Source organism: Pelobates fuscus, chromosome 9 (assembly GCF_036172605.1).
Source record: "Pelobates fuscus isolate aPelFus1 chromosome 9, aPelFus1.pri, whole genome shotgun sequence".
Classification (NCBI taxonomy): domain Eukaryota; kingdom Metazoa; phylum Chordata; class Amphibia; order Anura; family Pelobatidae; genus Pelobates; species Pelobates fuscus.
In genome coordinates, this window is record NC_086325.1 from 127,948,199 (window position 1) to 127,973,128 (window position 24,930).

Genomic DNA, 24,930 nt, shown 5'->3' on the forward strand with positions numbered 1-24,930 from the left:
GCACTATTGTCCGGGGCTCAGAACTTGCTGTATTTTGGTGACATTAGTCCCTCCAGGTCCCGATCGGTGAACCGAATAAAGAATCTCTTCCTTCCTGAAGAAACCTGTGTCCATCTCTCTGTGCTTGGCTTCCGTCAGTTTCTCCGGTATCATTTGGTGCATTGGCCGGGAAGCTCATCGTTCAACGGTAGCTGAGAGGCAGAGGCGTGAGACGGTCTATCTTTGCCCACGTTCTCTACGGCTACACCCCTGAACTTCTGCGTGGACCTCCCTTCGTCTCGGCGCCACTGGTCTGTTGTCCAGGAGATCATCGGCCTCTACGTAAGAAGTGCTGGGGTGTCCCCGTCGATGAGTGTGAACTCAGGTTCAGGAACGAGGAGGTAAGACGACCGCTGTTTTAGACGGCGGACCCACTAGGGGTATACCGATTGTGCGGTAGGCCCATAAGGGGTTTAAATCTGTGTATGGAATCTGCCCCCTCTGTCGGAGGGAAGGAGCGAAGGCGCACCGCTCAATCGAACGCTCTTTAGTAAGACCGTTTGATTTGGTTTGGAGTCAGGCGGGGTCCTGTGTAAATAGCCCTAGCCGGACACCGGTGTCTTGTCTAGACTAGCGTTCTAGGGTGTATATTTTGTTCGCTAGGTCGGAGGGACCGGGAGACTAAGCGGCGCCTGTGTAAATTCGGTTCGCTAGATCTCAACCTATCTTGGCTAAGTGGGAAGGCGTGTAAATTTGGAACCCACTAGACTATTGATAGAGTAGAAAGACTAAAAGGGTTCTGTTGTAAATTCCGCCCTCTAGTTCGCTATATGTGGTGCTTGGGCAGTGTGGCTAACCAAAACAGATGTAGATAGTTTTAGGTAGTCCATTCAAGGTACTGGCCAATAGTTTAGTTGGGATTGTATATGTGTTAAAGATTGTTAGTAATGTGTATATCTTGTTAGATAGCGCGAGCTCAGCCGTCTAGCGAGAGTGTTAATAGTGTGTTGCTGTATCATAGTGCACGGTACCATAACCCTGTATATTTACTGACACTGTATATAAGTACTAATCATTGTCGTCTATTGCATGTTTAACACCATAACCACTAATAATTGCATTGTGACCTTAAATTGTGCCTTGACCTATGCTAACCGTACTGTAACCGCTATTTGTAAAAGACGATGTTACTGGGGTGTGTTATAGACGGGTAATTCACATATAGAGAATTATAGCGTGGGTGACTGTATAGTTTCGCCAAAGGGCATAATATTGATTATTTAGTGACTGGTGTAACAGCTGTGTGTGTACGGGAATTCCTTGAGTGTTTATTGTGTTATTGTGTACGTTTCACTTGGTAACCGTACCACGTGGTGCTGTTGCTGGAAGAAACAGGTGTGACTGTTGAATAGAACGTGTGCATAGTATTCGTTGTCAACGACGCTCCATTGATAAGTATGGGCGCGTCGGAGTCAACGATTTTGGATCCCTTAGGTTGTATGGTAAAGAATTTCAAAAAGGGATTTAAAACATGTGATTTTGGGGTTAAAATGTCTCCTGTACGTTTGGTCACTTTGTGGCCTACTTTGGTTGCGGCATGGCCGCCACGTGGCAGTTTGGATCCAACTCTGGTACAGCGTGTACACGTGGCTGTATCAGGTAGGCCTGAACTTTACGGACAGTTTCCATATATTGATTGTTGGAGACAGGCCGTAAACGACTCGTCAAGATGGATTCGGATATGCCACGAGGAGCAATGTCGCCTCATGGTGGCCAGGACTTGTTTGTCCACTAGGACTATGGTTAGGCCCATTTTGGACACGCCCCCTGAGTCCGAGATCCCTTTGCCGCCCCCTTACTTCCCTTTAGGAGGAAGTGATACGAGTACAGGAAGCTCTACACCCCTTCCCCCATTGCCCCCATCCACTTCCGCTTCCTCCTCCAGTGCAGAATCCACCCCCCCTCGTATTAAACCTTCCCTTCCGGAACCAACCCCCGTTAGATCTGAATATCCTGATTTGGCGCCACTTCAAACTTCCGGTCAAGCTTCTTCTAGCTCGGCTCGGAATATTCTATTCACCGACCTTTCCCAAAATCAAGCTCCCACATCCTCATGCCTTACCACCCCCCGACTGGAACCTCTAACCGACGCCCCTTCACGTAGCCCTATACTAACCCGACAACTGACCGGTACCCAACGACCTAAACATTACCAGATGCCTCTTCGTCTGAATCCTGGGTCAGCCTATCTCGATGCCGCAGGTCAAATGGTATATGCTGACCCAGTCTTCGTATATGTCCCGTTCACGACTACCGATCTCTTGAATTGGAAGACCCACAATTCCTCGTACACTGAGAAACCACAAGCTATGACCGATCTGTTCACCTCGATAGTTCAGACACATAATCCGACATGGGCTGATTGCCAGCAGTTATTAATGACATTGTTCAATAATGAGGAAAGGACTAGGATTAACCAAGCGGACATTAAATCGCTAGAGGATGAAGCCCGTGCTTTAAATCAAGCCAATCCAGCAGCATGGGCCGCAACACATTATCCTAATACCGATCCCGACTGGAATGTTAATGGCGCAGATATGGTTCAACTAAAAGCCTATAGAGACGCTATAATTGCTGGCATGAAAGCCGGAGGGAAGAAAGCCATTAATATGTCGAAGACAGTTGAGGTGATTCAGAAAAGTGATGAAGCGCCCAGTGTCTTTTATGACCGATTATTGGAGGCATACCACTTGTATACCCCCTTTAATCCGGAAGACGCTGATAATTCCCGAATGGTAAACTCCGCCTTTGTCAGCCAAGCTTACGGAGATATTAAGCGCAAGCTGCAAAAGTTAGAAGGGTTTGCAGGTATGTCTATCACCCAACTAATGGAGGTAGCAAATAGGGTGTACATGAACAGGGAAACAGAGACAAAGAAAGAGGAAGAGCGCAAGATGCGTAGAAAGGCAGATATGCTAGCGGTAGCAATCGCAGGCGTAGATAGACGGGGAACAGATAGAGGCGATAGTAGGTGGAATAGGGAGCCCCTGAGTAGGAATCAGTGCGCATATTGCAAGGAAGAAGGGCATTGGAGAAGTGAAGAGAGCAGTATGAGAGAGACCAACCCAGGGCAGGTTATGGAAATTTTAGAGGCAGAGCGAGAGGTAGAGGAGGCCCCGGAGGGAGCAATGGTAATAGAGGAAGTAATGGGAACAGAGGAAGTGTAAGGGAAGATAGGTACTATCCAGCAGCGCAAAGGTCCCGCGATAGAGAAGGTAGGGACTTCGTAGGATTGGCTGACACGGTCATGGAGGACTATTGATACCGACCGGGCTCCATCCCCCTTGGTCGAGCGGAGCCTATGGTCGATGTATCAATAGGGGGAAAAAGGAGTGTGTTCATGATCGACACTGGTGCTGAACATTCGGTGGTGACTAATCTAGTTGCTCCTCCATCTGGAAGAACTATTACTGTAATAGGAGCAACTGGAAGAAGTGCTGCAAAACCGGTTCTTAAAAGTCGACTCTGTACATTGGGAGGCCACGTAGTAAAACATCAATTCCTTTACATGCCTGAATGTCCAGTCCAATTGCTGGGACGTGATATGCTATCCAAATTACAAGCGCAGATTACGTTCCTACCAAATGGAACAACATCCTTAGTTTAATGGACCTTCAGGTATTATGACATTATCCGTACCAAAGGAAGAAGAGTGGCGACTTTATACAGCGTTGACTAGCCAAAACCCTAGGAGTGATGAATCCTTATTCAACATACCAGGAGTCTGGGTAGAGAACAACTCACCAGGACTGGCCCGCAATATTCCACCTATTAAAATCGAACTAAAACTTGGGGTTTATCCAGTGAGCCTACGGCAATATCACATCCCGCAGAAGGCTAAGAAGAACATCCAATCTTATCTGGATAAGTTCATACGGTATGGTATCCTAAAATTCTGTACTTCCCCCTGGAACACCCCATTGCTGCCTGTTCAAAAGCCCGGTACAGATGAGTATCGACCTGTGCAGGACTTGAGAGCAGTCAATGATGCGGTTGTTAGCATACATCCAGTTGTGCCCAATCCATATAACCTGCTTGCTTTAATTCCGGGCGGGGCAACTTATTTTACAGTCTTAGACCTCAAAGATGCCTTCTTTTGCCTCCGAATTGCCGCAGAAAGCCAATGTATCTTCGCTTTCCAATGGGAAAACGCTGTGACGGGCTCAAAACGCCAAATGACTTGGACAAGACTGCCCCAAGGGTTTAAAAATTCACCTACCCTATTTGGTTCAGCTCTAAGTCAAGACCTACTGGATTTCGAGTCCATCCCAGGAGAGTGTGTATTGTTACAATATGTAGATGACTTGTTGATAGCAGCAGTTACAAAGGAAATATGTCAGCAAGCAACGCACGATCTACTACACATTCTCTGGAAGGCAGGATACAAGGTGTCTAGAAAGAAGGCTCAGTTGTGTTTGCCAACTGTCAAATATCTGGGATTCCATATCTCTGAAGGTCAAAGAATTATGGGGCCAGAGAGAAAAGAAGCTGTGTGCCAAATACCGATACCCAAGAATAGAAGACAAGTGCGAGAATTCTTAGGGGCAGCAGGCTTCTGTAGGATATGGATTCCCAGCTACGCGATACTGGCAAAACCTCTGTATGCAGCTATCAAAGGTACAGAGCACGACCCCTTCTTATGGACTCAAGAACAGCTGTGTGAGTATTGACACAGTACTTGGGATCATGGCAAAGACCTGTTGCCTACATGTCTAAGCAATGGCTGTGGGAGTATTGACACAGTACTTGGGATCATGGCAAAGACCTGTTGCCTACATGTCTAAGCAACTGGATCCAGTGACCAGCGGACTTCCACCTTGTCTAAGAGCAGTAGCTGCAGCCGCCCTGCTAGTAGCTGAAGCCGACAAACTCACTCTGGGTCAAGAACTTTATGTACGAGTCCCACATGCAGTACAGACGTTGTTGGATTACAAAGGAAATCATTGGTTTAGTAACAGCCGTATGACCAAGTATCAAGCAATGTTGTGTGAAAACCCAAGAGTGCTTTTAGAGACTGTAAATACCTTAAACCCAGCTACCCTTTTGCCACAACCTACTGAAAGTCAACATGATTGTTTGGAAGTGATGGATGAAGTATTTTCAAGTAGACCAGATCTTCGTGATTTTCCCATCCAGAACCCCGATGTTCAATATTACACCGACGGCAGTAGTTATGTGAAAGAAGGGATCCGCTATGCAGGATATGCAGTAACAACGATAGATAAGGTGATAGAAGCTCGGCCACTGGCAAAAGGAACATCAGCACAAAAGGCAGAATTGATAGCACTGACACGAGCGTTACAATTGGCTGAAGGTTTAAGAGTGAACATCTACACGGACTCCAAGTATGCGTTTTTAACCACTCATGCTCACGGAGCTTTGTATAAAGAAAGAGGACTATTGAATTCAGAAGGCAAAGAAATCAAGTACGCAGCTGAAATCCTACAACTATTGGAAGCAGTGTGGGAGCCGAAAGAAGTCGGTATTATACATTGTCGAGCGCATCTGAGAGGAGATGGTGATGTAACCAAAGGAAATCGGATGGCAGATAGTGCAGCTAAGCGTGCCGCTGAATCAGAAAGACAGGAATATGTGGAGCATATAGCTGCTCTTATACCAACTCCACTGTCTCAATGGACTCCAGTTTATACAGCTCAAGAAGAGGAGTGGTTAAAGACTGAACCTGGAAAGTATTTGGAGAACAAATGGTATCAGTTAGAAGATGGAAGAATAGTCATTCCAGCATCACTAGCGGTAGAAATTGTCCAAAACTATCATAACGGGACACATTCTGGGAGAGACAGTACAGAAGAATCTCTCAGAAAATATTTCTACATACCAAGATTGTCCAATTTGACTCAGGCCATTGTACGAAGATGTGTAACGTGTGCTAAAAATAATGCAAGGCAAGGACCAGTAAAGCCACCAGGAGTCCAGTTTATGGGGGGACTCCCCATGTCCGATCTACAAATTGACTATACAGTAATGCCTAAATCTGGTGGACATCGCTACCTACTGGTAGTTGTGTGCACCTATTCAGGCTGGGTAGAAGCATGTCCTACTCGTACAGAGAAAGCAGGAGAAGTTGTGAGATTCCTGCTACGAGAAATAATACCCCGATATGGACTACCCTGCTCTATAGGATCGGACAATGGTCCAGCTTTTGTTCATCAGTGCCTACAACAACTGACTCATATGCTTGGTATAAAGTGGAGGCTTCATACGGCATATAGACCCCAGAGTTCTGGTAAGGTAGAGAGAATGAATAGAACTATTAAGAATCAGTTGGCTAAAATGTGTCAGGAAACCCAACTTAAGTGGAACGTTCTCTTGCCCATAGCTCTATTGCGAATCCGCAGTACACCTACCAGAAGGATGGGCCTCTCTCCTTTTGAGATCATGTATGGGCGACCACCTCCCGTACTTGGTAACTTAAGGGGGGATTTGAGTCAGTTGGGAGAAGGAATTACCCGGCAGCAGGTTGTAGAGTTGGGTAAGACTATGGAGGAGGTACAGAAATGGGTACAAGATAGATTACCTGTGAATATTTATCCCCCAGTTCATAGTTACCACCCAGGAGACCAAGTATGGATTAAAGAGTGGAATAATGTACCGTTAGGGCCCAAGTGGAGAGGTCCTTATGTTGTTCTTTTGTCTACCCCTACAGCGATAAAAGTAGCCGAAGTGACTCCGTGGATACATCACTCCAGGGTTAAACCAGCAGCAGTCGATTCTTGGCAAGCTACAGCAGATCCAGAGAATCCCTGCAAGATCCGGTTAAAGCGCACGACTCAGTCGGAGTGACGAGGAATCTTGTGGATTACAAATTTTATTGTTTCAGAGATTTGGTAAGTGAGTGAGAAGGCCATAATAAAGCCTGTCCGCTCACCGACGTGTAGTATATAAGTCAGGAAAAGTCTCGAAGGGACCCCTGTGAAGACGAGCAGAACTCCATTCCCTGCAGCCCTTACATCCTGGAAGCTGAGGTGCCTTCGCACGGACGAAGACTGAGGATGACGACGAAAGATGTGTTTCTAATAAAGTTTTTATATGTGTATTTTTATATTCAGGAAGGTAGAGGTACCGACACTCCTAGCTGTGAGGTATGCATTAAGACTACAAGAACAGGTAACCATATTTCCCAGACCCTAATTTGGCATTCGCAATACGAGTGTAAAGGAGATGTATCAAGATATAGATACTTAAATATAGAATATAGTGTGTGCCATTTAGGAGTAGGAGAACCTAAGTGCTTCAGTCCAGAGTATCAACCCCGTACAATTTGGTTGACTCTCAGGAATGGAGATCCTCAGGGGAACCCTAATTACCAAAACGGTATTAGAATCCGTATATTCTTCAGGTGTTCTGCTATTTGATGCGTGTAAAGCGATATCAAGTGGTAGAAAGCCGTGGAATGTATGTGGGGATCTTAGATGGGAGAGAACGTATGGGTCTAACGATAAATATATTTGTCCCAGTAGTAAAAATAAGTATGTGAGTCCTAGATGCCCAAATAGAGATTATAACTTTTGCCCATATTGGTCTTGTGTGGGGTGGGCAACTTGGGGACAGACAGTTAACAAGGACATGATTGTGACTAAGTTGCCTACCAATCCATACTGTAAGTCTATGGAATGCAATCCCATGCATATACTAATAAATAACCCTGACAAGTTCTTAGATAAATATGGTAATTTATTTGGGTTCCAAATATATGGGACGGGTTTAGACCCTGGGACAGTATTGTTTATAGGGATAGAGACTGATACGGTAACCTCCCAGACTCATCAGGTATATCATTCCTTCTATGAAGAAATGAGTATAGATAATAAGATCCCCCATAACGCTAAAAACCTGTTCATTGATTTAGCTGAAAGTATTGCCGGTAGTCTTAATGTTACCAACTGCTATGTGTGTGGAGGTACTAACATGGGAGACCAATGGCCTTGGGAAGCAAAGGAGGTAATGTCCGGTTCTGAGGCAGTTGAACAATTAATATCTTCACAAGCTGATTATCATATGAGTGTTAGAGGTAAATCTGAGTGGAGATTAAAGACCTCCATCATAGGTTATGTTTGCATAGCGAGGAAAGGAATGATGTATAATACTTCTGTAGGAGAATTAACTTGTCTAGGGCAAAAAGCTTATGATAATGATACAAAGAATACAACTTGGTGGTCGGCTTCAAATGTCTCAGAACCATCTAACCCGTTTGCAAGATACGCCAATTTAAAGGATGTGTGGTTTGATCTATCCATCACATCTAGTTGGAGAGCCCCAGCAAATTTGTACTGGATCTGTGGTAAGAAAGCCTATTCGGAGTTGCCACAGGACTGGGAAGGGGCATGTGTGTTAGGTATTCTCAAACCATCCTTCTTCTTGTTACCTATCGAAACAGGTGAGACTTTAGGTGTTAAAGTGTATGATGAGAATCATAGGAAGAAAAGGGGACCCATAGAGATAGGCACTTGGGAAGATAATGAATGGCCTCCCCAGTGTATTATAGATTACTATGGGCCAGCCACGTGGGCAGAGGATGGTACCTTTGGTTATAGAACCCCAATTTATATGCTCAACCGTATGATAAGATTACAGGCAGTGGTTGAGATTATTACTAATGAGACCTCACAAGCGCTCAATCTTCTAGCGAAGCATAATACCAGGATGAGGACAGCAGTATACCAAAATAGATTAGCCTTGGATTACCTATTGGCAGTAGAGGGAGGTGTATGTGGGAAGTTTAACCTGAGCAATTGCTGTCTTCAAATAGATGACGAAGGGCAAGCAATAGCTGAGCTTACTAGCCATATGGTTAAACTAGCGCATGTGCCTACTCAGGTATGGAAAGGGTACAATCCAAGTAGCTGGTTTGGTAGCTGGTATGAGCAGTTTGGAGGGCTTAAGGCATTGGTAGGTGGAGTCCTACTGATTTTAATGTTGTGTCTACTCCTGCCATGTCTTATACCCTTAGTAGTTAGGTCTGTGCAAAGCCTGATAGAAAATATAGCAGAGAGGAAAGCTGCTGCACAGATAATGGCAATTTATAAATATAAGGCTCTAGATCAGGGAGAACCAATGCAGGAAGATGAGTGTTGAAGATTCACATCATAGATAAGTCTGGTCTGGTTCATGGTAACTTGCGGTGTATGCAAACCAGTGATGCCTCAAGTAATTGTGAAATATCAAGAGGCATCAAATGGGGGAATGTGGTGGAATCTCGGTAAAAATAAATTTAGTAGGCCGAGATTACCACGTGGCATGTGTACGTGCATATGCTGACGTATTGATCAGTTGGTTGCACGAGGCAAGATACGATCAGTAGTGTACGGAGCATGTGCAAGAATACAGGATGTAGTATTCCCCTCCTCCATTGTGCTGGACAGGCCATGCGGTCAAGCAGGAAGTTAGTTCTTATTTGTATTGATTGGTCAAGAGAATGTGCGGGTGGAGCTTAATATGGGAGGAGTTATGTGCCTATATAAGGAGCCTGCACTATTGTCCGGGGCTCAGAACTTGCTGTATTTTGGTGACATTAGTCCCTCTGAGTCCCGATCAGTGAACCGAATAAAGAATCTCTTCCTTCCTGAAGAAACCTGTGTCCATCTCTCTGTGCTTGGCTTCCGTCAGTTTCTCCAGATTTAAAGCTGTACCCCCTGTTTTTGGGGTACATCCAGAACTTGAGTAAAATAATGTACGTTTTAATTGGGTTATGTGTTTATCTGAGGGGAGGAGACGTGGGGGTGTTACCATACATGTGATTGGTCAATTTCATCCTCCCCCTGGGAGTGTCCTGTATGTACCTGATCCTAATAAAAAGCAGGCTGGGTGTTCCAGTCCTCAGACCTCTTCTGACCCTCAATACGTAGCCTTGTCTCGTTATCGGAGGGAACTGCTATATCACACTGGGGATTGCTATGCGCTGCATATTCCCCTGAGCTCTTAATCACTTAGCTCTTGTAAGAGCTTGTTCCGGATACGCTCTCCTGGAGGAGAGGTCTTCCCCACACGGTCCTGGAGGACAGAAGCCGATCCAGGGTGGAAGGAAGACGGCGCGGCTCCAGTTAAACTACGGCGGTTGTGGAGCCTGCGGTGGTTGTGGTGTCGTCTGCAGTGCTTGGAGTCCTCTGAGAGCGCTAGGAGCATCCATCAACGGAGGGTACTCGGTCGGAGTACACGGAGCTCCGTTACAATAAGTATATGGATGGGATTACATTCCATAGACTTACAATATGGGCTAGTCGGCAACTTAGTCACTATCATGTCTTTGTCTACTGTCTGTCCCCAAGTCGCCCACCCCACACAAGACCAATATGGGCAAAAGTTATAGTCTTTATTTGGGCATCTAGGACTTACATATTTATTTTTACTACTGGGACAAATATATTTATCATTAGACCCATACGTCCTCTCCCATCTAAGATCCCCACATACATTCCACGGCTTTCTACCACTCGATATCGCTTTACACGCATCAAATAGTAGGACACCTGAAGAATGTACGGATTCTAACACCGTCTTATTAATTAGGGTCCCCTGAGGATCTCCATTCCTGAGAGTCAACCAAATTGTACGAGGTTGATACTCCGGACTGAAGCACTTAGGTTCTCCTACTCCTAAATGGCACACACTATAGTCTATATTTAAGTATCTACATCTCGATACATCTCCTTTACACTCGTATTGTGAATGCCAGATTAGGGTTTGGGAAATATGGTTACCTGTTCTCGTAGTCTTAATGCATACCTCACAGCTAGGAGTGTCGGTACCTCTACCTTCCTGAATATAAAAACACATATAAATAAACACTATCAAGAGCACATCTTTCGCCGTCATCCTCAGTCTTCGTCCGTGCGAAGGCGCCTCAGCTTCCAGGATGTGAGGGCTGCAGGGAATGGAGTTCTGCTCGTCTTCACAGGTGTCCCTTCGAGACTTTCCTGGCTTATATACTATGTGTTGGTAAGCGGACAGGCTTTATTATGGCCTTCTCACTCACGCACCAAATCCCTGTAACAATAAAATTTGTAATCCACAATAGTTCCTCGTTACTCCGACTGAGTAGTGCGTTTTAACCGGATCTTGCAGGGATTCTCTGGATCTGCTGTAACTTGCCAAGAATCGACTGCTGCTGGTTTAACCCTGGAGTGATGTATCCACGGAGTCACTTCGGCTACTTTTATCGCTGTAGGGGTAGACAAAAGAACAACATAAGGACCTCTCCACTTGGGCCCTAACGGTACATTATTCCACTCTTTAATCCACACTTGATCTCCTGGATGATAACTATGAACAGGGGGATAAATATTCACAGGTAATCTATCTTGTACCCATTTTTGTACCTCCTCCATAGTCTTACCCAACTCTACAACCTGCTGCCGGGTAATTCCTTCTCCCAACTGACTCAAATCCCCCCTTAAGTTACCAAGTACGGGAGGTGGTCGCCCATACATAATTTCAAAAGGAGAGAGGCCCATCCTTCTGGTAGGGGTACTGCGGATTCGCAATAGAGCTATGGGTAAGAGAACGTTCCACTTAAGTTGGGTTTCCTGACACATTTTAGCCAACTGGTTCTTTATAGTTCTATTCATTCTCTCTACCTTACCAGAACTCTGGGGTCTATATGCAGTATGAAGCCTCCACTTTATACCAAGCATATGAGTCAGTTGTTGTAGGCACTGATGAACAAAAGCTGGACCATTGTCCGATCCTATAGAACAGGGTAGTCCATATCGGGGTATTATTTCTCGTAGCAGGAATCTTACAACTTCTCCTGCTTTCTCTGTACGAGTAGGACATGCTTCTACCCAGCCTGAATAGGTGCACACAATTACCAACAGGTAACGATGTCCACCCGATTTAGGCATCACTGTAAAGTCTATTTGTAGATCGGACATGGGGAGTCCCCCCATAAACTGGACTCCTGGTGGCTTTACTGGTCCTTGTCTTGCATTATTTTTAGCACACGTTACACATCTTCGTACAATGGCCTGAGTCAAGTTGGACAATCTTGGTATGTAGAAATGTTTTCTGAGAGATTCTTCAGTACTGTCTCTCCCAGAATGTGTCCCGTTGTGATAATTTTGGACAATTTCTACCGCTAGTGATGCTGGTATGACTATTCTTCCATCTTCTAGCTGATACCACTTGTTCTCCAAATACTTTCCCGGTTCAGTCTTTAACCACTCCTCTTCTTGAGCTGTATAAACTGGAGTCCATTGGGACAGTGGAGTTGGTATAAGAGCAGCTATATGCCCCACATATTCCTGTCTTCCTGATTCAGCGGCACGCTTAGCTGCACTATCTGCCATCCGGTTTCCCTTGGTTACATCACCATCTCCTCTCAGATGCGCTCGACAATGTATGATACCGACTTCTTTCGGCTCCCACACTGCTTCCAATAGTTGTAGGATTTCAGCTGCGTACTTGATTTCTTTGCCTTCTGAGTGGTTAAAAACGCATACTTAGAGTCCGTATAGATATTCACTCTTAAACCTTCAGCCAATTGTAACGCTCGTGTTAGTGCTATTAATTCTGCCTTTTGTGCTGATGTTCCTTTCGCCAGTGGCCGAGCTTCTATCACCTTGTCTATTGTTGTCACTGCATATCCTGCATAGCGGATCCCTTCTTTCACATAACTACTGCCGTCGGTATAATATTGAACATCGGGGTTCTGGATGGGAAAATCACGAAGATCTGGTCTACTTGAGAATACTTCATCCATTACTTCCAAACAATCATGTTGATTTTCAGTAGGTTGTGGCAAAAGGGTAGCTGGATTTAAGGTGTTTACAGTCTCTAAATGCACTCTTGGGTTTTCACACAACATTGCTTGATACTTGGTCATACGGCTGTTACTAAACCAATGATTTCCTTTGTAATCCAACAACGTCTGTACTGCATGTGGGACTCGTACATAAAGTTCTTGACCCAGAGTGAGTTTATCGGCTTCAGCTACTAGCAAGGCGGCTGCAGCTACGGCTCTTAGACAAGGTGGAAGTCCGCTGGCCACTGCATCCAATTGCTTAGACATGTAGGCAACAGGTCTTTGCCATGATCCCAAGTACTGTGTCAATACTCCCACAGCCATTCTTCTTTGCTCGTGTACGTATAAGTAGAATGGTCGTGTGTGATCAGGTAGACCTAATGCTGGGGCACTCATCAAAGCCTTCTTCACATCTTCAAATGCCGTTTGCTGTTCTTGGGTCCATAAGAAGGGGTCGTGCTCTGTACCTTTGATAGCTGCGTACAGAGGTTTTGCCAGTATCGCATAGCTGGGAATCCATATCCTACAGAAGCCTGCTGCCCCCAAGAATTCTCGCACTTGTCTTCTATTCTTGGGTATTGGTATTTGGCAAACAGCTTCTTTTCTCTCTGGCCCCATAATTCTTTGACCTTCAGAGATATGGAATCCCAGATATTTGACAGTTGGCAAACACAACTGAGCCTTCTTTCTAGACACCTTGTATCCTGCCTTCCAGAGAATGTGCAGCAGATCGTGCGTTGCTTGCTGACAGATTTCTTTTGTAACTGCTGCTATCAACAAGTCATCTACATATTGTAACAATACACACTCTCCTGGGATGGACTCGAAATCCAGTAGATCTTGACTTAGGGCTGAACCAAATAGGGTAGGTGAATTTTTAAACCCTTGGGGCAGTGTTGTCCAAGTCATTTGGCGTTTTGAGCCCGTTACAGCGTTCTCCCATTGGAAAGCGAAAATACATTGACTTTCTGCGGCAATTCGGAGGCAAAAGAAGGCATCTTTGAGGTCTAAGACTGTAAAGTAAGTAGCCCCGCCCGGAATTAAAGCAAGCAGGTTATATGGATTGGGTACAACTGGATGTATACTAACAACCGCATCATTGACTGCTCTCAAGTCCTGCACAGGTCGATACTCATCTGTACCGGGCTTTTGAACAGGCAGCAATGGGGTGTTCCAGGGGGAAGTACAGAATTTTAGGATACCATACCGTATGAACTTATCCAGATAGGATTGGATGTTCTTCTTAGCCTTCTGCGGGATGTGGTATTGTCTTAGGCTCACTGGATAAACCCCAAGTTTTAGTTCAATTTTTATAGGTGGAATATTGCGGGCCAGTCCTGGTGGGTTGTTCTCTGCCCAAACTCCTGGTATGTTAAATAGTGTCTCATCACTCCTAGGGTTTTGGCTAGTCAACGCTGTATAAAGTCGCCACTCTTCTTCCTTTGGTACGGATAATGTCATGATACCTGAAGGTCCATTAAACTTTAAAGATGTTGTTCCATTTGGTAGGAACGTAATCTGCGCTTGTAATTTTTATAGCATATCACGTCCCAGCAATTGGACTGGACATTCAGGCATATAAAGGAATTGATGTTTTACTACGTGGCCTCCCAATGTACAGAGTCGACTTTTAAGAACCGGTTTTTCAGCACTTCTTCCAGTTGCTCCTATCACAGTAATAGTCCTTCCAGATGGAGGAGCAACTAGATTAGTCACCACTGAATGTTCAGCACCAGTGTCGATCATGAACGCACTCCTTTTCCCCCCTATTGATACATCGACCATAGGCTCCGCTCGACCAAGGGGGATGGAGCCCGGTCGGTATCAATAGTCCTCCATGACCGTGTCAGCCAATCCTACAAAGTCCCTACCTTCTCTATCGCGGGACCTTTGCGCTGCTGGAATATACCTGTCTTCCCTAACACTTCCTCTGTTCCCATTACTCCCTCTATAACCATTACTCCCTCCGGGGCCTCCTCTACCTCTCGCTCTGCCTCTAAAGTTTCCGTAGCCTGCCCTGGGTTGGTCTCTCTCGTACTGCTCTCTTTGCGGACATTCGTTCCTCCAATGCCCTTCTTCCTTGCAATACGCGCACTGATTCCTACTCAAAGGATCCCTACTCCATCTACTATCGCCTCTATCTGGGCCCCGTCTATCTACGCCTGCGATCGCTACCGCTAGCATATCAGCCTTTTTACGCATCTTGCGCTCCTCCTCTTTCTTACTTTCTGTTTCCCTATTCATATAAACCTTATTCGCTACCTCCATTAGTTGGGTGATTGACATACCTGCAAACCCTTCTAACTTTTGTAGCTTGCGCTTAATATCTCCGTAAGCTTGGCTGACAAAGGCGGAGTTCACCATTCGGGAATTATCTGCGTCTTCCGGATTAAAGGGGGTATACAAGCGGTATGCCTCCAATAATCGGTCATAAAAGACAATGGGCGCTTCATCGCTTTTCTGAATCACCTCAACTGTCTTCGACATGTTAATAGCTTTCTTTCCTCCGGCTTTCATGCCAGCAATTATAGCGTCTCTATAGGCTCTGAGTTGAACCATATCAGCACCATTTACGTTCCAATCGGGATCGGTGTTGGGATAATGTGTTGCGGCCCATGCTGATGGATTAGCTTGGTTTAAAGTACGGGCTTTATCCTCTAGTGCTTTAATGGCTGCTTGATTTATTCTTGTCCTTTCCTCATTGTTAAACAAAGTCATTAATAACTGCTGGCAATCAGCCCATGTCGGGTTATGTGTCTGTACTATTGAGGTGAACAGATCAGTCATAGCTTGTGGTTTCTCAGTATACGAGGAATTGTGGGTCTTCCAGTTTAAAAGGTCGGTTGTCGTGAATGAGACATATACAAAGACTGGGTCAGCATGTGCCATTTGGCCTGCGGCATCGATATAGGCTGACCCAGGATTCAGACGAAGAGGCATCTGATAGTGTTTTAATTGTTGGGCACCGGTCAACTGTCGGGTCTGTATGGGGCTACGTGGAGGGGCGTCAGTCATGGGTTCCAGTCGGGGAGAAATAGGGTATGGGGATGTGGGAGCTTGGTTTTGGGAAAAGGTTGTAAATAGAACACTTCGAGTCGAGCTAGATGAAGCTTGACCGGAAGTCTGAAGTGGCGCCAAATCAGGATATTCGTTTTTAATGGGGGTTGGTTCTGATTCCGGAAGGGGAGATTTAGTACGAGGAGGGGTGGATCCTGTACTGGAGGAGGAAGCGGAAGTGGATGGGGGTAATGAGGGGAGGGCTGCAGGACTTCCTGCGTTTGCGTCACTTCCTCTTAACGGAAAGTAAGGGGGCGGCAAAGGGATCTCGGACTCAGGGGGCGTGTCCAAAATGGGCCTAACACCAGTCCTAGTGGACGAACAAGTCCTAGCTACCATGAGGCGACATTGCTCCTCGTGGCATGTCCGGAGCCATTTTGGCGAGTCATTTACGGCCTGTCTCCAACAATCAACATAAGGAAACTGGCCGTAAAGTTCAGGCCTACCTGATACAGCCACGTGTAAGCGCTGTACCAGAGTTGGATCCAAACTGCCACGTGGCGGCCATGCCGCAACCAAAGTAGGCCACTCCCTAGTACACAAAGTGACCAAACGTACAGGAGACATTTTAACCCCAAAATCACAAGTTTTGAATCCCTTTTTAAAATTCTTCACCATACAACCTAAGGGATCCGGAATCGTTGACTGCGACGCACCCATACTTAACAATGGAACGTCGTCGACAACGAATACTATACACGCGTACTATTCAACAGTCACACCCGTTTCCTCTGGCAACAGCACCACGTGGTACGGTTACCAAGTGAAACGTACACAATAACACAATAAACACTCAAGGAATTCCCGTACACACACAGCTGTTACACCAGTCACTAGATAATCAATATTATGCCCTTTGGCGTAACTATACAATCACCCACGCTATAATTCTCTATATACGAATTACCCGTCTATAACACACCCCAGTAACATCGTCTTTTACAAATAGCGGTTACAGTACGGTTAGCATAGGTCAAAGCACAAGTTAAGGTCACAATACAATTATTAGTGGTTATGGTGTTAAACATGCAATGGACGACAATGATTAGTACTTATATACAGTGTCAGTAAATATACAGGGTTATGGTACCGTGCACTATAATACAGCAACACACTATTAACACTCTCGCTAGACGGCTGAGCTCGCGCTATCTAACAAGATATACACTTTACTAAACAATCGTTAACACATTTACAATTCCCAACTAAACTATTGGCCAGTACCTTGATGGACTACCTAAAACTATATACACCCGTTTTGGTTAGCCACACTGCCCAATCACCACATATAGCGAGCTAGAGAACCGAATTTACACAGGCGCCTCTTAGTCGCACTATCAAAAGTCTAGTGGGTTCCAAATTTACACGCCTTCCCACTTAGCCCAGATAGGTTGAGAGCTAGCGAACCGAATTTACACAGGCGCCGCTTAGTCTCCCGGTCCCTCCGACCTAGCGAACGTAATATACACCCTAGAACGCTAGTCTAGACAAGACACCGGTGTCCGGCTAGGGCTATTTACACCAGGACCCCGCCTGACTAACAAAATCAAACGGTCTGACTAAAGAGCGTTCGATCGAGCGGTGCGCCTTCGCTCCTTCCCTCCGACAGAGGGGGCAGATACACAGATTCAAAACCCCTTTGGGCCTACCGCACAATCGGTATACCCCTAGTGGGTCCTGCCGTCTAAAACAGCAGTTGTCTTACCTCCTCGTTCCTGAACCTGAGTTCACACTCATCGACGGGGACACCCCAGCACTTCTCACGTAGAGGCCGATGATCTCCTGGACAACAGACCAGTGGCGCCGAGACGAAGGGAGGTCCACGCAGAAGTTCAGGGGTGCAGCCGTAGAGAACGTGGGCAAAGATAGACCGTCTCACGCCTCTGCCTCTCAGCTACCGTTGAACGATGAGCTTCCCGGCCAATGCACCAAATGATACCGGAGAAACTGACGGAAGCGAAGCACAGAGAGATGGACACAGGTTTCTTCAGGAAGGAAGAGATTCTTTATTGGATCACCGATCGGGACTCAGAGGGACTAGCGTCACCAAAATACAGCAAATTCTGAGCCCCGGACAATAGTGCAGGCTCCTTATATAGGCACATAACTCCTCCCATATTAAGCTCCACCCGCACATTCTCTTAACCAATCAACACAAATAAGAATTAACTTCCTGTTTGACCGCATGGCTTGTCCAGCACAATGGAGGAGGGGGAATACTACATCCTGTATTCTTGCACATGCTCCGTACACTACTGATCATATCTTGCCTCGTGCAACCAACTGATCGATACGTCAGCATATGCACGTACACATGCCACGTGGTAATCTCGGCCTACTAAATTTATTTTTACCGAGATTCCACCACAGTATAACCACTACAGCGGACTGTAATGGTTGTGATGGTTGAAGCAACCCTGGTTGGATTTTGCCCTCTTATGGATTAGAATCCCTGCAGTAGTTGAGATGTGTGAACGTACCTTACAGACATTGAGTAAATGAGAATGCTCTGTTTTTTTTCTGAATGATACAACATAAATGTTAACGACAAAAACAAATTGGGAGAACAACCAAAACATGCATTTTGCAGGAATGCTGCTGCTGTAGTGACCAAAATTCATACGTAATACAGATTAAGTAACAGTACACACATAAAAATTTATTTTTGCATTTTATAAGGCTACTTAAAATCACTTCTCTCCACAAGGCCATATTGTGTTAAGTCCACCATTACTTCACAGTACCCCAATATCGGTGCATCCTGCACTGATTCAAACGTGAGACACACATTAAATAGTGCTTAATAAGCAAAAGTGTATTATAATAATCTGCTGTAAGAGCATTGTGAATATATAAAATACAAATAATACCCTTCACTACTGTGAAGGGTATTATTTGTATTATATAAATTCACAATGCTCTTACAGCAGATTATTGTGTAAAGCCCACCACTATTGGAGTACTCTCCAATAGTGGTGGGCTTTACACAATATGGCCATATGGTGGGACTGAATCCCCATATTTGTTTGCTGAGATAGGTGAATTTAAGTAGCTTGATAAAATGTAAAAATGTATTATTTATGCGCTATTCCTTACTCTGTATAATGTACAAAATTAATGTTGTCACAATAATACTACCACTACAAATAATAACAACAATACTAATAATAATAATAATAATGAGAATATCCACAGCCAGTAGATGCAGTGTAATGAGGAAGGTGGTGTTGAAGGTACTTTTCACTTAATAATGGAAACAAAGAACAAAAAAAAACAAAAAAAACAGATGATTATTTAGAAGTCATAAAAAAGAAAACAATTGGAATCATATAAAAGCAAACAATCGTAACAGAGGAGAAAAGGAGACAAAAGTGATAAAAAAATAAAATAACAAAAAGTACATATGGTATTGTATAAATTGGATAGACAGATATTGGAAAGATGCTTCTAATCAGCATAGCCCAAGGTCCAACAGTTGGCTAACCATATGAAAATGTTGGTTAGGGTTAAGGATGTTGTGCTTTGCAATGTAACCAAATATAAATTGATTTTAGCATAGTAATTAAAAAAAAACTGGATAAACACAATGTATTTGTGAAAAAACAATTATCAATACATTTGTCAGTAATTAGAGATAAAATGTCAACATCAATAGAATATAGAAGTAAATTTTTTTTAAAGTAGACATTACTGGATATTTATTGGGATAATTTGCTGTCAAGGAAATGCTCCCAAATTTCAAAACAAGCAAAGATTGGAAGGAATATTGAGGTATACTGCAAAAATAAATTACTACAAAAAAAAAAGGAAAAACACCTAGGGTTTATATCAGGGATATGCAACTTTTGTCACTCCAGCTGTTGTGAATTACATCCCAGATAATAATCTTACACCCATAATGTTGGCAAAGCATCATGGGAAGTGTAGTCCAAAACATCTGGAGTGCCGAAGGTTGCCTATGCCAGGTTTATTTATTAACTTCTGAACTGTAGCATACTGAAATCCAAATGTCAAAATGTTGCCACAAATTGCCAGAGTTATGACTATAGCGGAGTTGATAAATTTTACAAAGCTCTTTCAGCTTGCATTTTGCATTCTTGTAAAGCCCTGGCAAGTTAAAAATTTGCTCTAACTATCCATTGCTTAATAGATACAGCTAAACAACTTTAGCTCAATTAAGCCATTTTGGTGTGTATATCATGCCGCTTCAGTCTCACTGCTCAATTTTTTGCCATTTGGGAATTAAATCATTTTGTTTATGCAGTCACACCTCCCTGCATGTGACTTACACAGCCTTCCAATACTTCCTGAAAAGAGTCATCTAATGTTTACACTTCCTGTATTGTTCAATTTAGAATTTCATATCTCTTTCTCTGTTGATAGCTTTCTAGACCCTGCAGGAGACTCTTGTATGTAATTAAAGTTCAATTTACAGAGCAGGAAAAAAAAACTTTTTAAGTAAGTTACATCTGATTGAAAGTGAAACCATTTCTTTTCATGCAGCCTATGTGAGTCACAGTCAGTGGAGGTGTGACTAAGCTGCATAAACAGAAACAAAAGTGCTTTAACTCCTAAATGGTGGATAATTGAGTGGTGAGACTTCAGCGGCATGATCTATACACCAAAACTGCTTCATTAAGCTGAAGTTGTTTTGATGACTATAGTGTATATAGTGTACTATAACATAGTTAGGTCTGGGTTAGGATGTAGAGTAGGTTAAGGTGGTTTGTGGCAGTTTTTATCAGATTTTCTCAGCATCAATGATGTGAATACCCAATGATATGATTGGCTGGCACTAGGTGTGTCGCTCAGGATCTCAGGATCTCCCCTGTCGGCTCATGCAGAGCCAGCGCTATCCGAGCGCCGGCTCTGCTCTAAGCCTCCCCTCACCGACCCACAGGCAGGGAGGGAGGCAGGAGAGGACGCGCCGCAGGCTAGAGTTCACTCTCCACTGGGCCACCAGGGAAGGCAGAAAGGATCCCCCCTCCCTACATAAGGTAAGAAGGGAGGGGGGATATTTATTAACTAATCTGCCCCCACCTCCACCCCCACAAGTCACCCAAACATACAGCAGACACACACAGCACCAACACACACACAGCACCCACCCACACACATACATACAGCACACACACAGCACCCACACACTTACAGCATCCACACAAATTCAGCACACAAACAGCAAACAAACAGCACCCACACACACACACACAGCACCCTCACACACATAGTACACTAACAGCACCCTCACAAACACAACACACTAGCAGCACCCTCACACACACACACAGCACCCTCACACAAACAGCACACTCACACACACAGCACACAAACAGCACCCTCACACACACAGCGCCCTCCCCCCACACACACACAGCACACTAACAGTACCCTCACAAACACACAGCACCAACACAGCACACAAATAGCACCCACACACACACAGCACACTAACAGGACCCTAACAAACACACACACAGCACCCTCACACACACACAGTACACTAACAGCGCCCTCACAAACACACAGCACCCTCACACAAACAGCACCCACACACACAGCACCCTCACACAGCACACTAACAGGACCCTAACAAACACACACACAGCACACTACCAGTACCCTCACACACAGCACACAAACAGCACCCTCACACACAGTACATTAACAGCACCCTCACACACAGTACATTAACAGCACCCTCACAAGCGCACACACACCCTCACCCACACAGCACACTACCAGCACCCTCACATCACACTAACAGCAGTGTATGTGTGTGTGTGTATGTATATATATATACACACACACATATATATATATATATATATATATATATATATATATATACACATACATACATACACACACACACACATGCTATAGGCTGTGCACGCCTATGGTAATAGGTGACATCTAGTTGCATGTTATGTATTTAAAAAATTACAATAAATATATTTGGGTATATTATTTATCTAAATAATACCACCACTAGTTGTATATCAGGTGTCATGGGGACATATATAGGATTTGAAAAGAAAGTCCAATATAATAGGAATATTATTAAAAATGGCAAAAATATTTAATACTGGCATCAAAAGAGCATCAAAGGAACAGACAACACAGTGTGCATTTCTATGGACAAATATATGGGAATTATATAATTCCCTTTATATAATAATGTTAAGGTAAATTAATGTACACATTTATTCAAACTGGCATGCAGACACCCTCAGTCATGTATAAAATAATGCAATCAGATGCATGCACACTGAAGCATAATTTATGATAGGGACACTTTGATAAATACACAAAATGCAATACAGTGGGCGACGTGAAATAAATATACATTCAGATTTCTCTATAACACTCATTGCCAACATTTGTCATGACATATCTTGTGCCACATTTAGAACCTTAGTCCTCACTGGAATGCTAACACAGCGGCCTCCATCTGAGATATCTTCGTTCAGAACACACATAGTTAATGGAAGATGCTGATGCTAGTGGTGAAATACGGAATCCTAAATTGGGCATTGTTTTGTTGAAGTGGAAGCAGTTATTTTTTTAATTAAGGTACACGTAAAATGTGAAAAAAATGTTACGCTATGCATATAATTACGTGTATGAATGTACAATTACCTTACCAATCAATTGTTCACGTTCTGTAGCGGTGCAAAAGACGTTGTGTACAGCTCTATACAGCAATCCTAGAGGTGCATTTTGTTTGTAAAAAAAAAAAAAAGATTAACGTGGAACTCAACGAACGACCTCCTAATCCACACTTTCAATGATCTACTGGCTGGTGAAAATATATATCCACTAGGCAGCCGGTGATGATTATGGAATAAAGGATCCCTGGTTCCTGATTGTAATGCGTATACTGTAGTGGAGGAGGTGATGCCGCTTTTTTAAATTGAATATACAGTCTCGGTCTCCCTTCTATCCAACCGGCAGCTTCCAGTCTCCGAATGCAAAGAATGGAGGACGGAATAGGCTGACATCATATGGTGACAGTGGGAGAAACTGCCATCTGACGGCTTACCTTCAGCATCACCTCCCCCAACCATTTTTCTTTACAACCGCCAATCAACTTTCCTCACATCGTCCATGTAAATATTGAGTTACAAGACAGAATTCAGAAGTGAATGCATTTTCACTGTGTATATACTTTGTGTAACCCCTATTATTGGACTGTTTATCAATTTTTCAAGTTATTTAAGAGAGAATGATGCCCAGTCTATCAGCTTAGTTGAATCTGTTAAATTTATATTTAGTAGTGTGCAACAGTTATTCCCCTTAAATGTGTGCAAGATTCTTCTGTGTAGTATTTTGGTTTACTTTGTTTATTTACATTATTGAGTCATAAGATAGATGTTCTTTTTTTATCCCTTCTGATTTGGATGTGCACAGTTTTAGCAGTCAACCTTGGAGGGACATTTCTATCATATCTGTCTAATGTCCATCCATTCATTCTACTTGGAAAATGCAGGCAGCTGCCATCATTGAAATACTACATTTCACTACAATGGGGAAATATATATCAATAGTTCAACAGATAGGTAGGTTTATAGTATACCAAGTTTTACCCCCTGTTTAAGGAACCAATAGAATCTCATGAGAAAGAGGATCGATAAGGGGTTAAACGGACACTATAGGCACCCAGACCACTTCAGCTCATGGAAGTGGTCTGGGTGCAGTGTCCCAGCACCCTTAACTTTGAGCAGATAATTATTGCAGTTTTTAATAGACTGCAATAATTACCTGCTAGGGTTAACTCCTCCTCGAGTGGCTGTATTGGTCGCCTAAATATGCTGGACGTGCGCACGCTATACATGAGTACTGCCAGCATCACCGGAATCCCCATAGAAAAGCATTATTCAATGCAAGCGTGGCCATTGCCGTGCATGCATATTAGGTCTCCGCCACCGGCTGGCGCCTGCAGGGGAGGAGTGAAGGCCGAGGGACATCGGAGCTGGATCCAGGTAAGTGATAGAAAGGGTATTTAATTTGTGTGTGTGTGGTGCAGTGTGTATGTGAGGAGTGCAGTATGTGTATTTATAGAGCGCCAGCTATACAACGGGTGGACTAAAAGACACATAATTTTAACCAGACAAATGGATGCACAGGGACAGAGGGGTTCAGGGCCCTGCTCAATGAGCTTACATGCTAGAGGGAGTGGGGTATAGTGACACAAATGGTATAAGTAGGGGTAATGAAATAGGTGGCTAGAAAAGTAATCACTGAGAACTTAGGTTATTTTTTATTTTTGACCATTGCAGGAGAGAACGACATGGCGGCGGGGGGGGGGGGGGGGATTTCGTTTTTATTGAGTTTTCAAGTTTCCAAGTGGAATCAACAAAACAAGGGGTATAGAAGAAGGAAGGGTAACCATACGTTGTACATAATGGGGTTGCACATATTTTTATTAAAATGTTATTAAAATGATCAAACAATAGTGTCGGCATATCCCCAGTGTACCGTCGTCATTGTTCAGCTTTACAAAGATTGACGGAAGGGTGGGGGGGGGACTTGAGTAGGCGGGTAGATGCGGGGGCAGGGGGGTAGGACGTGGGGGTAACCTGTCGCTACTATGCTGTGAAGGTGTGTAGAGATCGTTAACCAATGCAATGTGGCCTATCATTTAGCACTGTACAATTAGTTCTCTAGTCGCTGGCGGTCGTGGGTGGCAGTGTTGTGGGGGGGTCCTCCAGTAATGAAGCCATGGTTCTCAGGTTTTCGAGTACTTGTCCCTCTTACCCTGGGTTGCCCAATGTACGTCTTCCAGTTCCCTGGTCTTTTCTACTTGTTGAACCCACTGTTCTCTTGTGGGGATCCTAATTTGACGCCAGAGTCTAGGTATGAGGGCATTGGCCTCCCCTAGGAGAATGTTCAGTAGGCGTTGTTTATAAGTGTCTAATTGGGACCGGGGCCACCCTAGGAGTATTTGTGAGGGGGATAATTGTGACCTCAGGGGTATTAGTTTCTTTCCACCATATATGTTCCATGTTCCCTTGTGCCTCTTCACATCTCCAGCATCGGTCGCTGATTGTGGGGCCAGTAGGTATGCAGTA

At 44.3% G+C, this 24,930-nt stretch overlaps 1 protein-coding gene across 2 annotated transcripts in view; it reads right to left on the reverse strand.

Annotated features, from left to right (window-relative positions):
- GABRA3 (gamma-aminobutyric acid type A receptor subunit alpha3) overlaps window positions 1–22,885 on the reverse strand; it is a 513,254-nt gene extending 490,369 nt beyond the window's left edge. The window contains exon 1 of one of the 2 annotated variants that reach the window (XM_063432388.1): window positions 22,504–22,885. The gene's annotated coding sequence lies outside the window, so the exon portion shown is untranslated. Of the gene's footprint in view, window positions 1–22,498 lie in introns of both variants that reach the window. The other variant, XM_063432389.1, reaches the window with a different exon arrangement.
- Between the last annotated feature and the right edge of the window lie 2,045 nt (window positions 22,886–24,930).